This window comes from Numida meleagris, chromosome 4 (assembly GCF_002078875.1).
Source record: "Numida meleagris isolate 19003 breed g44 Domestic line chromosome 4, NumMel1.0, whole genome shotgun sequence".
In the NCBI taxonomy this organism is placed as follows: Eukaryota; Metazoa; Chordata; class Aves; order Galliformes; family Numididae; genus Numida; species Numida meleagris.
In genome coordinates, this window is record NC_034412.1 from 59,876,314 (window position 1) to 59,891,438 (window position 15,125).

Below are 15,125 nucleotides of genomic sequence, written 5' to 3' on the forward strand. Positions count from 1 at the left end.
TTTACTGTTCATTATTTCACTTTTATATCCTTTATTTCACTCCTGTAGCTGTACTCATATAATACCAAGAGTTAAAAATCATTTCATTCCTTCTTCCATTTTTTTCTTTCTTTTTCAGTACTGATTGATAAAAGAAAAAAAGGGAATTGTCCAAATTTTCAGACTGAAATTCACTGAAACAATCTTAACAAAAACCGCAAACATCTTTAGGTAATTATTTTAGGAAATGGAAACTGCTTCAATTTGGGAACTGAATAAAACATTGAAGACAATGCCCTGCACATATACACAGAACTATTTGCTTTAAAAATGTTGTACATAGGAAGCTGTTCTTTTCTTAATACTCATATCTGAGTTTTTCAATGTAAAATGTTTTAAGTGGATCATATAGAAAAGGCCATATAGAAAAAGCATGAATTACAGTGGACTATAAAAGGTTGGCTCAAAAATGGTAAAATCAATGTTGACCAGCTTTTACAGATATTCAGGACAAAACCCCAGGTTGCAAACTGCAAACTCCAGATGGAGCTGATTTGAGGATGCTATGATCAAAATTGAGAGATTTTATAGTTAAAACAAAATTAAATTTTAACTAAATTTTTCACAGAATGAACTTTCTTTTTACTGCTGAAATTACTAGCTAGGCTGCCAGCCCCACCACCACAGAGCAACAGAAATTTCTGAGGTCTCTGCTGGTGCTTTGTTTCTATCTGGCCTAACAGACAGATTGGAATCTGGCCTGCAAAGTTATCATTATAATGTCAATATAAATATAATTACATTTTCTCCAGCAATGGAATTAGTATCACTAGGAAACAAAATCATTTTAGGTTTCTCCTGCTGTGTTTGCGCGACCATGGGGTCTAACTGGCAACCAGGGAAATCTGGCCTTTGTGCTCAAATACTGTAATGCTATGCTTTCCATTTCAAGTTGAAATTACTACTAGTGAGATTTATGCCATAGGAAAAGAATTTTTGTTGCTACATCTTCTGGTTGTTCTAGCTGCTTTGTCTCACCATATAGTTATTTAAATGATTCCACATATATCGATATACAGAGAGATGTGTGTGTGTGGTGAGGGTTAGGATGCCTTTTTAGGGAAATTAATGTGAAAGAAATTATGGTGATGTAAAGCAGCACATCCAACTAGAATTTACACTGCTTGTTCTCTTCCTCGTATAGCAAAGCACGTGAATTCACTCTAGTTACTTTTTAAAGCAAATGGGAAATTGAAATGTGGGGGGGAAAAAAAAGACTCGAATGTAAAACCCAAAAAACATACCACAAAATTTAAGATCACATACATTCAGATGGGATTTTGCTAAAAAAAATCATAACGTTTCTGATTTTCCTCTCATTTTTCGGTCATTGCTATGAATTCATCAGATTCCCCAAGTCAAGATAGGACAAGTTTCTTGAGAGGCTCTCTGGATATCTAGATTTGAAGTTATAGATGGACAGATTTTCTGCATCATACTTGCATTGCTCTTCCCTTCTTCACATCTGTAAACTACAGCTTTAAAGAATTAGCCCCCAGAGTCTTGTTATCCAGTTCCAACCGGTGAGGTATAAAAAGGCTTGATGACTCCTTCAATTCACTGCGGTAAGCCTAGGAAAGGAACCCAGATGTCCTGGTTCCTCATCCTGTCCCCAAACCACAAACCACACGGTCTTGCCTTATTAGCGACAATCACAGCACATGAAAACAGACTATTTATATCTAAATATTTCATCTGTTCTCACTTGTTATTCCCTAGCTGACCAATGTAATTGTGTTGGCAGGACGACACATCTTTTCCCCCAGTAAGCACAAACAGATTGCTAGGTTTTCTGCTGAGATACAAGCTGTAGAAGAAGAGCTCCCACATAACAAAGATCAAAAGGATTGTGATTTCATTGGAACATTCTTGGTAATGTGGCAATGGGAGAGAAGATTTCCTAACATCTTAGAATCATAGAATAGAATCGTAGAATCCTTAGAGTTTGAAGGGACCTCAAAGGTCATCCAGTCCAACTCCCCTGCAGTGAACAGGGACATCCGCAGCTAGATCAGGTTGCCCAGGGCCTGGGCCTGATCCAGCCTCGCCTTGAAAATCTCCAGGGATGGGGCATCCACCATATCTCTGGGCAACCTGTTCCTGTGCCTCAGCACCCTCACTGTAGAAGACTTCTTCCTTATATCTAACGTAAATCTCCCCTCTTTAAGCTTGAAACCATTTTCTCTTGTTCTATCACCACAGACCCTGCTAAAGAGTCTGTCCCCTTCTTTCCTGTGGCAACCCTTTAGATATTGAAAGGCCACTATCAGGTCACCTCGGAGCCTTCTCTTCTCTAGGCTGAACAGCCCCAGCTCTCTCAGCCCGTCTTCGTAGGAGAGGTGTTTCATCCCTTGGATCATTTTTGTGGCCCTCTGAACATGTTCCAACACATCTATCTTCCTTACTTGATTCTGACAGCTGCATTAAAAGCATGGAGTTAAGCCAAAGATGCAAAAAAGAATATAATGGGCTTTGGAAATTTCTGTTTCTTTCCACCAGTTCAGTGCTCCCTGAAAAAATGCAGTGACATGCCCATCTCTTCTGCATACCCCTTGTGGGATGAAACCCATCCTGGTGCACATTTTTTGCCTGAAATTTAAAACCCAGGCAAGGGTGAGAAACCTGGGTGGAAGTGGCTATGGGCAGAGCTAGAGGCTGCTGGGGACTTCAGCCCAGTGTCACAGCCCAATTCCCGTCTCTCTTGCACTATTGAGAATGTTGCAGCCACACAGCTGGAGACAGCAAGGTGGGAAAAGACTGCAAATGTGAGACAGGATCTCTGCATAAGGCGGGTGGTAAGGGGGTCAAAACGAGCAGAGTGTTTTGCTGATAGCTCTAACTGTAGTTATACTTGGTAAAGCAAACAGCACATTGCTGGCCATTTGGTATCTGATACGCCATATGTTTCTTCTGTACAAACAAGGGAGAAAATGGAGGAGGGTAAAAGATCCAAAGCTCACAGCGGTTCAAGTTATGAAACTGGATCCATAGAAGGAAAACTACATTGATTACAGTAAGCTAACATGAAGAAATGCAATTCTTCCACGTCAATACAGACCTACTGACTTGTATTAGCTTGGGAGGTTCGTCCTAGGGTTGTAGCCAGATCTATTTCAAAGTCCTTTCACTGTTTATAATACTGAGTAAAAGTTGCTCAAGCAATATTTAAATCCTCAGAATCTGCATAACAATCAACTTTGGACAGAAAAATAAGATCTGTGCAAGATAAATCTGAGATGTGCATTCTTTAAATGTTATAAATTGTTTAAGTGATTAGATATCCTTTGATTAGCAAAAATCGTACTTGTCATCTCAAAATATTTGCTTCCATATATGGAGAATAAAGATGAGCCCTAGAGGAAGCACAAAAGCCTTTAAGAATGTTGCTGCTGAGGTCTGTAACACCATGTTTTGCTCTATATAAGGCAAAGACCTCTCAGCTACTGACACCTCCAGACTGCCTCTTCCCAGGGCAGGAGTGGCAGTTGTAATCTATCTCCCAGATGTTGATGTCTGAACAGTGCATTACATAAATGTTATGTGCCCCATGCTTGTTTTTAAGAGAAGCCTGGTTACATTTATTAACATGTAGACAACACGTATACTAGTCCTTCTCAATGGGGTACTGTCATTTATCACCATAAAACTTCAGGCCACTAATTTCAAGCAGGCTCAGAGCAGAGGCTGGAAATACAACACTGACTCACAATGTTCGTGTTCAAGTGTGCAAAGCAATCATCAATTAACAGGAACACTTTGGCTGGAACTTTTGGTCTGCAGCCTTATGCCTTCTGAAACGTGTCTGTACGCAATCTTCCCAGTAGCAGAAAACAGCACTATTCAGATATGGCTGCTGGATAGAGGGGGTGGGTAACGAGAACTGTGTTTCCATCTGTTACTAGGTCAGAAACACTCCACTCAACATAGAATCATAGAACATCCTGCATTGGAAGAGACCCACATGTGCTCTCTGGTTTCCCTCGCCTGGTGTTGAGTGACTCAGTGCAGCTCCGGTGGGATCCCGAAGCACAGAGCTGTTTAACACCACTAGCAAAATGGGCACGTAACCTCTGCGTAGCCTTGGAGCAGCATAGGAATTATTTCCTGCTCTCTGCAAGGGAAGATGCCTTCAGATTTTGTTAAATGATAACAAATAAGGAAAAGGAGATCTCCCTGGCTTTGGCAATCCTATCCCTCCCACTGGGCTTTGCTAGAGATGGCAAAGTTGAAACTCACAGCTTTTATTTTCAGAACATGGTCATTTCTCATTTTGATACTTTAAAGTAAACTACCCTTGGTTCCCATGCATTATTCAAGTAGAGAGGAGAGGGTATCCAAAAAACCTCCTCAGACCACTTTTGCTATTGTTCTCATTCTCTGCTCACTTCCTCCAATTATTTAACACTTCAGAAATTGTGCTGCATGTTTACCCCATAGCTGTGGGGTGAAGCAAACAGGAGGTCTGTCTCTGTGAGCTTCCTTGGGCAGTTCTTGCCCACAGGAGAAAAGAGGTAATGCACAGATGTGGCCGGTACCACATTCAGACAGGAATAACCTGTTGGAAGTAGGTATGTTTTCAAATCTTTCAATAGGAAAATATCCATTTCAGAGAGGAGAACTAATGATTTTTAAACTGCCTATCACACTCTTTTATTGCCAGCATGTAAAGTCCTTACTGGGGTTCGAATCTGCAAGTGGAAATGTTGAGGATATTTTTGTTACTGCCAAAACATTTACATGAAACTGCTATTTAGATCAAATTATCTTGAAATTGCAAAGCGTGCAGCGATTCCAAATTAGCCAACTTGGAGAAATTACTGCATATTGAAATTACACAGGAGAAGCCAGCAGAACACCAACACTGCTTTTGATTTGCAAGAACGGCAATAACAAGTCTTATAAGACTTCTTCCTCTCCTTAAATGCACAACTGTAATGGATGCAAAGCACTATATTTAAAACAGTGTTTTGCTGTCAGAAAACTATCACTTGTCATGCTTTCAGGCAGGCTGGTTAGTTCTGGCTATTGTTTCCACAATACTTTGATACAAATGGCACAGCTCAGAGAGAACAGTGAGGTAGGAGGTAACGGGGTATGGAAGTGACACAGGAGTAAGCTAAAGCGTAAAGCTAAAGAGCTACGACTACTTGTGAAATGACAGACTGCAAATATAAACACAAAAAGTGCACTGGGCTGTCAGAGGTGGCGGGATCCTATTTACTGTGCTATTTTATTTCTTTTCATCTCACATTCATCTTTCAGCAATACACTAGTTATGGAAAAGACTCAAAAATACCAGCAAGAATAGGACTGGGGCAATATCATGAATGTCAAGTCCTTGACAAGCCAACATTCAAGGCATTTAGGAGTGTTTTCCCTTGCACAGAGTTTTAAATAATGTTACCACTGCTGTTCAATAGAGATTCTGTGTTCCAATGCAAAAACATTAAGGCACGATATGTATTTCTTCAATATGATGTGTTTCATTGTGGTACAAAGTCTCTGCAGTTTGAGAATCATCTGCCTACACTGTGACAAAAGGATACTCTCCCCTGGCGAGTGTCTTGCATGTAAGGAGAGAGAGTCCCAGGTAAGGCATCCCTCCTAGAACAATCTGACATGCTTCTCCAGGAAAGGGAAAAAAATTCAAGAAATAACCCCATTTGCAGGAATGAAAAACTAATGATCTTTTCAGAGGTTGTGCTTTTTCCCTTTTTCTTTTGATACACATGCAATGGCAGCTATACTTGTACAACATGAAGAATGTCCACAAATGTACACAGCATGCAAACAATCCAAAACTATCTGTAATACCTGTGTTCTATCCCATTCAGTTGAAGTGGTTTTGTTTCTGTTTTCCTTAAAAGAATTAAGGAAAAAAAAGAAAGCCTCTCTTGCAACATGAAATTTCCTTCATATCTCTTTAATTCCATGCATGACATTTTAATGCACGTCTTTTCAATGTATGCGTACAAAGCCAATGATCTCAGAATGCTTGAAATAGTGATGGAAGCTGCCTGCCAAATCACACCTCACTGTCCTGAGTACTTTTGACCCATCGGGTCTGGTGGTGTGTCTGGCATCACCCATAAGGAGAGAGGAACAAAGCTTCCCACATCTCCTTTCTTACAAAATCCTACTGATTCCAAGAGGAACAGCTAGATCTTCATCCTCCATCTTAAAAAAATGAAGTCTAATTTGTGACTCTGATACAGTGGAGCATTTCAGCACCTAGTTTAAAGCCTTAGATGAACAGTGAGTACAGTCTGAGTGACACGGGTGCACATGTAAATATTCTGCTGAATGGGGCTTCGATTTGCATTTGGGAAAGCATGCAGTTAGATTTTAAAAAATGAACACAGTAATTCCTTTTATTTCCTTCTGTTCAACATGTTTTAACTACAGATTTCTTAGAGTAGAGATGTAAAAAGCTGCACTAGTGTAGCTAAAATACATGAAATGTGATACATTAAAGATTTGGACATTAATTTCTCAGGGATCCTTTTCAGTCTAGACTATATTGACATATCTTGCCTATTTGTTTGTCTGGTTTCTCTGTGAACATAACACTTGATACTATAGGCAACACAGAGATCTTTGATAAGCTTGCTACTTCCTACAGCACTCCATCTTCACAATGAACTTTTTGAATGTAATTTTTAGTGTTCAGTTTTCTTTTTTGCCAATAATGGAGATTATCCAGTTGCTTCCAGAAAAAGTAAACTTATTCCTTCTGTTTGCTGTTCTCTGGTAACACCAGGATGGATCATCACCCAGTGAAATCTCTGTAGAAAAAAGGTGTTTAAATCCAGAACAGAAACTCAATGTTTCCAGAGTCACAGAAGGAACCCAAGAACTCATGACTGGCTAATGAAGGATGCAATAGAAAACAGTGCATTTATGTATTTGGAGATCACTTACATGCAGGAACACATCTTGAATCTGTGTTGCTGGATGTATTCATAGTACATAACATCATTGGAGATATATTCAAGATCTTTCAGGTGGAGGCAGGGAGAAAGGTTATGCCTTCCATGTGTGTTCATTAGTTACACAGTCATCCCAAGATGACAGGCTTTGCTAAAGTTGTTTGGGATTTTTGGGGTTGATTTGCTTATTTATTTCCAAAATTAGACTCTTCCTTAAAAATGATCGATTTTTTTCAAATTGTGCAGTTGTCACTAAAAGATTATTCTACCCTTCCGAAACTTACTACTTTCTTCCAATCTTACTCAGCTATTTTCCACAAACACATTGGTAAAAATATGAGTTAGGTATTGCAGGCTACTTCCTCAAAACATATGCAGTAAGTTAAATATCAAAACCTAAGCAATAGAAAATCTTTGAGCATATTTGATAATTTATCATTCCTGACTGTCTACTGACTGAATTATTCTTTAGTTAATGACATTTCATTACAACACCTATGTCCAAATGACAACAGGAAAATTTGAACAAGGAATTTCAGGTCAGGTCTGGTCTAAAGCAAGTAGAAAAAGGGAAGATTAGAACGAGATCAATGTACTGATTACCAGACTCAGTCTTATAACGCACCTTTCTAGCACGTAAGCTGGAATTCCTGGACAAAGCAATCTTGCAGCAGTTTTAATGCATTACCTTGCCTTCAGGGGACTGCCTTTCAACTTCCAAAAGTGACAAGGTCCTGAGACCTTGGAGAGACAGCAGAAACATAGGTGTCTCAAGAATGCATAATATTTTGCAGTGTCAGAATTTTTCATAGTAAAATGTTCTAGGACATACACATAGTTCACTGCTGTTTTCTTTGCATTGCAACCATTTTTCTTGTTTTCACCTTATGCCTTCATGCTTTTTACAGGCTAGACAATTCTTAACTTTAAAATCCATGGTTAAGACAAGGAGTCTGAGTTGCTACTGCTGTGCCAACATCCTCTGAGTTTACCTTCTATGTGGTGCATATGCACTTCTGAAATGTCAGGTTTTAACTGTGATCTTGCTCATGACCCTTTGGTAGCTATTTACTTCAATACCAACAAACTGGGAACTTCTGGATGTGGACCACTGGTAACAAAGCTGAATATGAGAAATAAAAAGTATTTTCACCAGAAAGATTCCAGTAACAAAGCTGATCTTCAGGGGGTAATGCTGATTCATTCATGGTACTTCTTGCAATGCTTTCATTGCTTTTTGGTTAAGTGCACAATGTAGCTGTGTATTAAGCCACAGGCATAATACAGGACAAAAGGCACATCTGTTTTTTCTGCTGGATTTAATTTTCCTCCTTCTAGTTATTACTGGGTTGACTCCATTGGCAACAAGTAGACACGAAGAAGAGTTGTGCTCAAATTTGGCCATTTCAACTTCATTTGTAAAATTCATGCTGTTTTCTGAAAATATTAACTTTTACCACAAGAAGTTAGATAAAAACACTTTTTTTTCTAATTATCTTTATTAGTCCAGATATTTTGACTTGAAACAGGAAAGCAAAAATATTTGAAATTCAAATAAAAAACAAGCTGAGAATAGGAGAAATTCAGGAAAACTTCCTCCTGTTTCTCCCATGGCTAAATAAAACATTCTAAAAAGTTATTGGAACCACCCATAGGAATAATCAGATCACAATTTTCTTCAAAAGGAGCCTCACAGCTCTGTTACAGTTATGACAACGTCACAAGTGGTAATGGTTAGATGTAGATTACCCAGTGTCACTGCAGCCAAATGGAGTACCCTGAGATTTAAACTACCTGTGAAGGGACTAAGTGTCACTTCATCTGGAGCTTGCCCCATGCCATGCAGCAAATTTTTGACGTAAGTTCTATGCAAATCATGGTGATTCCCATTCTGTGGGGACAGTATGACAGCTAACACTGCTAAATTGAAACTAGCCTTGCTGAATTTGTCAGCTGCTGGTTCAAGGCTATGTGACTTGAAGTTCATCAATACCAGGACAGTCATCAACAAGGCATGCCATCTCTATTTGGAATAGTTTATTTACACTAGCTTTCATGTATATGTAATGAATGAAGTTGGGTCAAAGCCATCAGCCATCTGTAAGCCACCCGTGGGAACCATTTTTCAAATTAGACATCCAGACCTAATTAGGCTGACTTTCAGTGAGGAACCTATTAGAGTGTGCTAGTGGTTAATGTGACATTTGCTAAGCAATACAATTTCTGTTTGAAACTTCTGCAACAGTGGAAAAAAATATTTTTTTTCCAATACATTTCTAAATATTGCACTAATTCTGTCAACATGGTCTGTAAATGGGCAAAACTTCAAATTCTGCTATGATCTAAAGGGGTAGCATGACAAATTTTTATGGAAAATCTCCAATTTAGACTACCTGGAGCCTAACTACTTTGGACCAGATGAGTAATTTTAGAGGCTATAATCTGGCAAAAAAAAAAAAAAAATTATCTATTCATAGTCCACCAAGAAGTTCTATTTTGTTGCAGTCTCTGCCTTTCCCAAATGGAAAGTGAGATGTAGCAATCTTCTGTGGATTTTGAGGCATTCTTTTTAGGATGTTTTTCATATTCTGTAACTTGTGCAATTACACAAGAGGCCTCCAGGCTTGGAACTGCATTCTGTCTTTTTATATAGATCACCCAGCTGCTGGGATGGCTGCCTTCCCTCATCTCTCTGGTGCCTTTTAGGTAGCTGGACATATTGACTTAAATCCAGTAAGCATCAGTGGTTTTCCTTTGCTAAGCCATCCTCTCTCTGATGGATAAAGTTATCTTTTACCACATTGATGTGATATGTAGCAGTTTGATTCACTCTTCCTTTTTTTCAAAACAGCAGTGTCTGGAGTGAGCTACTGTTTAAATTGTTATGTGATACAGTGGTTGTATGGATAAATTCTTTAAGTAAGTCAAAGATCCCCATTAACAACTTGTTATAACTAGCTGCAAGCACCATTTTCAGATTCTTGTGGTAGGATTTAGGTGTGATTTAGGCTTCACCTAACTCTGTTTCCACTGCATTTAGAATGCCTAATAAAATCCTATTCACACACTTTTGAAATGCTGATTCTTGTTTCCTCTTTAATATTTTTAAATATATTTTGGGAATCTCTGAAACAGTCGTCTCAGCAATTGTACTAATTACTGCAAGCACTCTCTTCTCCAAAGACATTAAACTTCAGCAGCGGTATGGTTAGTTTTTAAGCTGATTCTAAATCAGACTTTTTTTCTTCCATCTGATGTTTTTAAGCCTTTACAGAGGTTATTTATGAAGAGAGCAAGACAGAGATCTTTGAGGAAATAGTGTCTTTCAAACAATACTGCTACTCTTCTAGAACTAGATTTGGTGTAAATTCAAGTTACAAATTAAAATAAAAATCAAGCTCTTCTCTGCCTCCCTCTACCTACTGTCATCAACTCTATCCTCCATACTGCTGATGAACTTTTTAATACTTACTTTGTACTTCATAATCTTCTCACAAGATTCCCCAGATTCCCCCCAGATTCTCTATGAAGGAAGATATTTAGCACCTCTGGTTGCACACATTATGGATGCATGGCTTTTAGATGATTTGGTGAGCAGTTGCCAGCTATCCTCTTTTCCCTTTCAAAAATGGTAAGGCCAGGGAAGTCCTTACAGTTAATCAGCAGAAATATATGCTTGACCTCATATGCAAGTTTGCAAAGAGAAGGGTCCTGCGTTTGTAGAAAGTAGTGGTGTTTCACATTGTACTGTATTTGTGTACAACTGCTATGCAATTTTTCTTCAAATAGCTACACATCAAATTCAGTAAGATGAAGCCATTTGGTGTACTTATGTAGTTATTATTTCCAGAGTCAGCTGTTAGTAGACTTAAATAACCATCTTCTCTCAATACCTCCAATTCATTTTGTATTTAACCAAATACCTGGCAACAACTTAAATGTTATGCACAGCATGGCTCAAGGAATTGAAAGAACCTGGTAAAAACAATATATTTATCAATGAACATATTCAGCTGATTTTAAGGTTTATTTCGTTTCCACAGGAGATAAAAGCATTTGTGAACAGAAGTGATAAACTACATGACAAATATTGTGAAGTCTCTGGTGAATAAATGAGCAGATTTGTATACTGCACAGGAGAAAAAAACAACAACAGGATATATTAGAAGAACTTTGCATAATGAGCCATGATGCACTAAGTTCCTTCCCACAAAAGGGCCTTTATGAAATGTGTTATGTAAAATAATCCTCCAACCTTGTCCTTTGTTTTCTAACATTCTTCCAAGTTTTTTAAATTTTACCCCTGCAAAACAAAACAAAACAAAAAAACACATATTCTTCCAGTGACCTAGATCTGCAGAAATGAAAAATCACTGTCTTCAAACACCCAGCTGTGTAGACTGCCGATCTCCTCCCTTCCAAGCTAAACAAAAATTTCTATTAACCAATAACATTGTCTCATGGCAGCATATTGGTAAATTATTATCTGTTTTCACTCTTCTGAAAAACTTACGTTATTCTTTCTGGGGCTTTTCGTTAGAGCAAGACTTAATCCTCAGAATCATCCACCTCAGATACAGGTGCTCAGAGGTGACCTGAACCACCTTCCCATGGGCAGTATTACTCTGAATAAGTTTTTGTACAGACAGTAACAGCCACTAGGCTACTTTAATTTTCTTCATTAAAACAGCAAGGTGTTTGGACACAACAATGTCATCAAGTGGTAGAGATATATGAATTTTCTTTAGCAAGACTGCAATTTTGATTTGCTAGCAATGGCCTTTATGTATCCTTCCCTGTATCTAACATTGACAAATTAACAAATACCTCACACCCCTAAAAATTTCTGTTGTAAGCTTTCTTCCTCAGACTGATAGCAAGCTTCCAGTAAACTCAGTTTGTACAAAAGATGCAAAGGAGTTTTTGTCAGACAGAAATTCCTTCTAAACCATGGATTAACATTATCCACTATGAATTGCCTAATTATCTTTTTTTTTTAATTGTGGGGAAAGGGAAACAAGGATTTTTTTTTTACTAAATCCCTCAGAAGAGACCTAAATGTTCGTTGTCTAACTGGGATCACAGATACAGACTGTTGTCCCATTGTCCAGCATGGGTGCATGCAACAGTCTGGCCTCATAAAACAGACGTTTAACCAAACAGAACCAATTAGCCCTCTGTCGTTGCCCCTGTTCACAATAGAAAAAACAGCTGATGTTCTCTTAACTTGAAACAATGGGAGGATATGCATGGGCTGTGCAACTCCTACAAGCAGAGTAACTCTTTTTCCAGAGGAGGACCGTGAGAAAGTAAAGCCCATAAATGCCCTTTCAGTGGATGAACTCCTGAACAGGCTTTTATAATGTGAACTCATCAGTCAGCTGTCTGCAGATGCACTTTTCTTTAGAAAATCTTAGTTCAAATGCAGCATGCCACGTTTTGGTGATAAACCATTCCACTGAATAATATTCTGTCTCAGAATTGTATTCATCCTGGTATTGATTTATTCAGCAGCATCTTTTCCCTACAAAGCTCTTTTACATTCTTTACCATGCTTGCACTTCTTCCTAATGATCTCAGAATAGCAATGACCACCGATGAGAGTATGGCAAGAACTGAATGTTGTGTCTAACAAAAGCAGTGAGGCTTCATTTAAGATTAAGATGCTGAGAAAATTCAAGTGAAGAAGCTGATGAGCTCAGAAATTCATCCCTTCCATATGAATCCAGTAATTTACTTTCTTTTGACTGTTTTCTGCTCCATCTAGTTGGGATGTTGCCATCACATATAACTGCTGGATATCCAGCTAGAGCTCCTGCTAGCGATGAGGCCCTGTCTCCTCCTTCAAAACTAGCATACAGCATTGTCTCACTTCCAACCCACAATGTTTTACAAGCACCTTCAGGCAGGAGTTCATTGCTTGCAAGCATGAAACACTTTGAACAAAGAGGTCTTCATTAATGGCAAAGCAAAGACATCATTAACTTCAGGGAAACAATTCAGAATAAATAAAATAATCTACTTCACTCAGTTCCTTTGGCAGCTGTCCCTTGACTTTTCTGCCAGTTGATGCTGTGAATTTCCTGTAGGCATGCATTCCATCTGAGAATCATTTTTCCTTCCCTATCTGCTAAATTTCCCTATAGTTTAGCAGTATTTGGACACTGCAGTTCCAGAGCTCTGGATCCTGCTCAGGCAGACCAATTAGTACTGCTGTATTGTAAATTCCCTTCCTAAAGCCTGATCTAAAGGTTTAATTTTTGTTTTCTGGCTCAGTAAAGGAGTTTTCAGTGAAGACATCTCAGTTCTGCCAGTATTACCAATGGTTTGAGTGAAAAAACTTCCTTCTGTTCAGCTCCATCACAATCATATTTCTCCATCATTACCTACTTGAAAAATCCTTTGCCAGAGCTCTTACAGAGAAGTCCTCCCAACATAAGACTCCAGGAAGAGTGGTAGGACTTTGTCAGTCATTTAATTGTAACTGATATGGTTAGATACAAGTAAAAATCTTTTACAGTGAAGAAGATGGACTCGTTTTTTGGGCATTCTTCTCTTGCTCACCAATAGACGGGAGCAGAGATTTCTCTGCTGATGAAATTTTGAGGCTACACTGCTTGCAGTTTTTTGAAAGACTAGAAGGGTAAAAAAAAAAAATAAAACCAGACAATGAACATAGAGCTAATTCATGTGTCCACAGATAGAAGTATATTGTTTAGTTTAGTAGCATAGAAATTAGGTTTGTAATGGGAGTCAAATGGAAACCAGGAGTCAGCACTCTTGAATTCTTTAACCACGGAAATCTCTGTTTTGGTATCTAGAGCTGGTAAAAGGTATTTTATACATTTAGAACCTCTCATTGTTATTTCTCAGATATAAGTGTGTTTTGCTTGGATCCAGGTCTTTACTAAAGCAAATAAACATGCCCTAAACATCCATTCATTTTTCTTATGAGATCAAAGACGAAAACCTGCCCAGATGTAAATAGCTAAGCCTCTAATGAGATGATCAAGTGAATAGTTTCTTGTGCTACAAGCACTTAAAATATTGCACTGAGGGCACTCTGCACTTCTAACTTGTATAGCAGGAACCAAGCATCTAACACAAGCCAGACAAATAATTTCAGCAATTAGCTTGCAACATAGATCTCTAGTCTCTGACCTTTCTCGTTCATCAGAGGCAAGCCAGATGCTCTGTTAAACAATACTAATTGTGCCTGGCACTTCTCTAGAGCCAGAGACATCACAAATTGTTTCCTATGAACATGAGACTGTTTGCGAGAAGCAAATTCATGCATATTTTCTTTTCAACAGGTTGACTCAGCCATACTAGAGTTGGAAAAGTCTGGTCTGGTTCTCTGCATCATGGACATGGACATGGAAGTGGAGTCTCTAGAGAAGTAACATCTGCATGGTGCTATGTTCTACTGCTTTTCACCTTCCTAGGCTCAGCAGGTCCCTGCCTCAAGGGTCTACCCACTGCACTGCACTACATCCTGCACGTACTGAGCCCTGCAGCCATCCTATCCAGCAGCATGCATGTAACTGGTTGAGGTAGGATTTCTTTGTACTGTTAGTGAGAGAGAGAAATGTCTGTGGAGGCACAATTTGGCTGTGCTGAGCTGCTTTCTGGTAGGTCTAGTTTGTGTCACAGAGAGATGGGATCTGGGGCTTGTAGATGCTCACCTTGGGATTAACCAAGAGCCACAATAAAGCAGGATGAACATGGCACAAAAAGCTTGATATGTGTATGTATGAAAAGACAGAATGTTGCAGCTTTCCTGTTAAATGGAATCCTGCAGTTACTGCCTAATTTCAAGAGTTGAAACACTATGCATCATATTTTCTCTGCACTTTAACTGCTGTCAAGTCATTGTAATTCCAGGGAACTCCATGGAGCTTCTCCTCTTCTCTAACACAGTGAAGTAAAAATTCTTCAGCCCATCTCAAAAACTGTTCGTTTTCTCCCCCCTGAACTTCTGTCCTTAGACAAAAAGCATCAAGAACATTAAGTAATCAATGCAGTAAAACCTAACTGCAGCAAACTGCCACCTACCAACCCATGTCTCAATTCCGCAAAAATTTCAGAATGTGAAGCAAAAAAACTCCTCTCTCTTACAATAAAGGTGCTAAGAGTACTATCATTTGTGCTGATCTA

General features: G+C 38.8%; 2 long non-coding RNA genes across 2 annotated transcripts in view; one reads left to right on the forward strand and one right to left on the reverse strand.

The window, feature by feature from the left end:
* The window catches only part of LOC110398056, a 66,886-nt gene that overhangs the window by 38,814 nt on the left and 12,947 nt on the right, over positions 1-15,125 (forward strand). Inside the window, exon 7 of the long non-coding RNA XR_002438164.1 lies at positions 14,282-14,521. This is a non-coding gene — a long non-coding RNA (uncharacterized LOC110398056). The remainder of the gene's footprint in view (positions 1-14,281; positions 14,522-15,125) is intronic.
* Positions 1-15,125, reverse strand: part of LOC110398059 — a 134,005-nt gene that overhangs the window by 10,990 nt on the left and 107,890 nt on the right. The gene's annotated exons all lie outside the window — the stretch shown is intronic.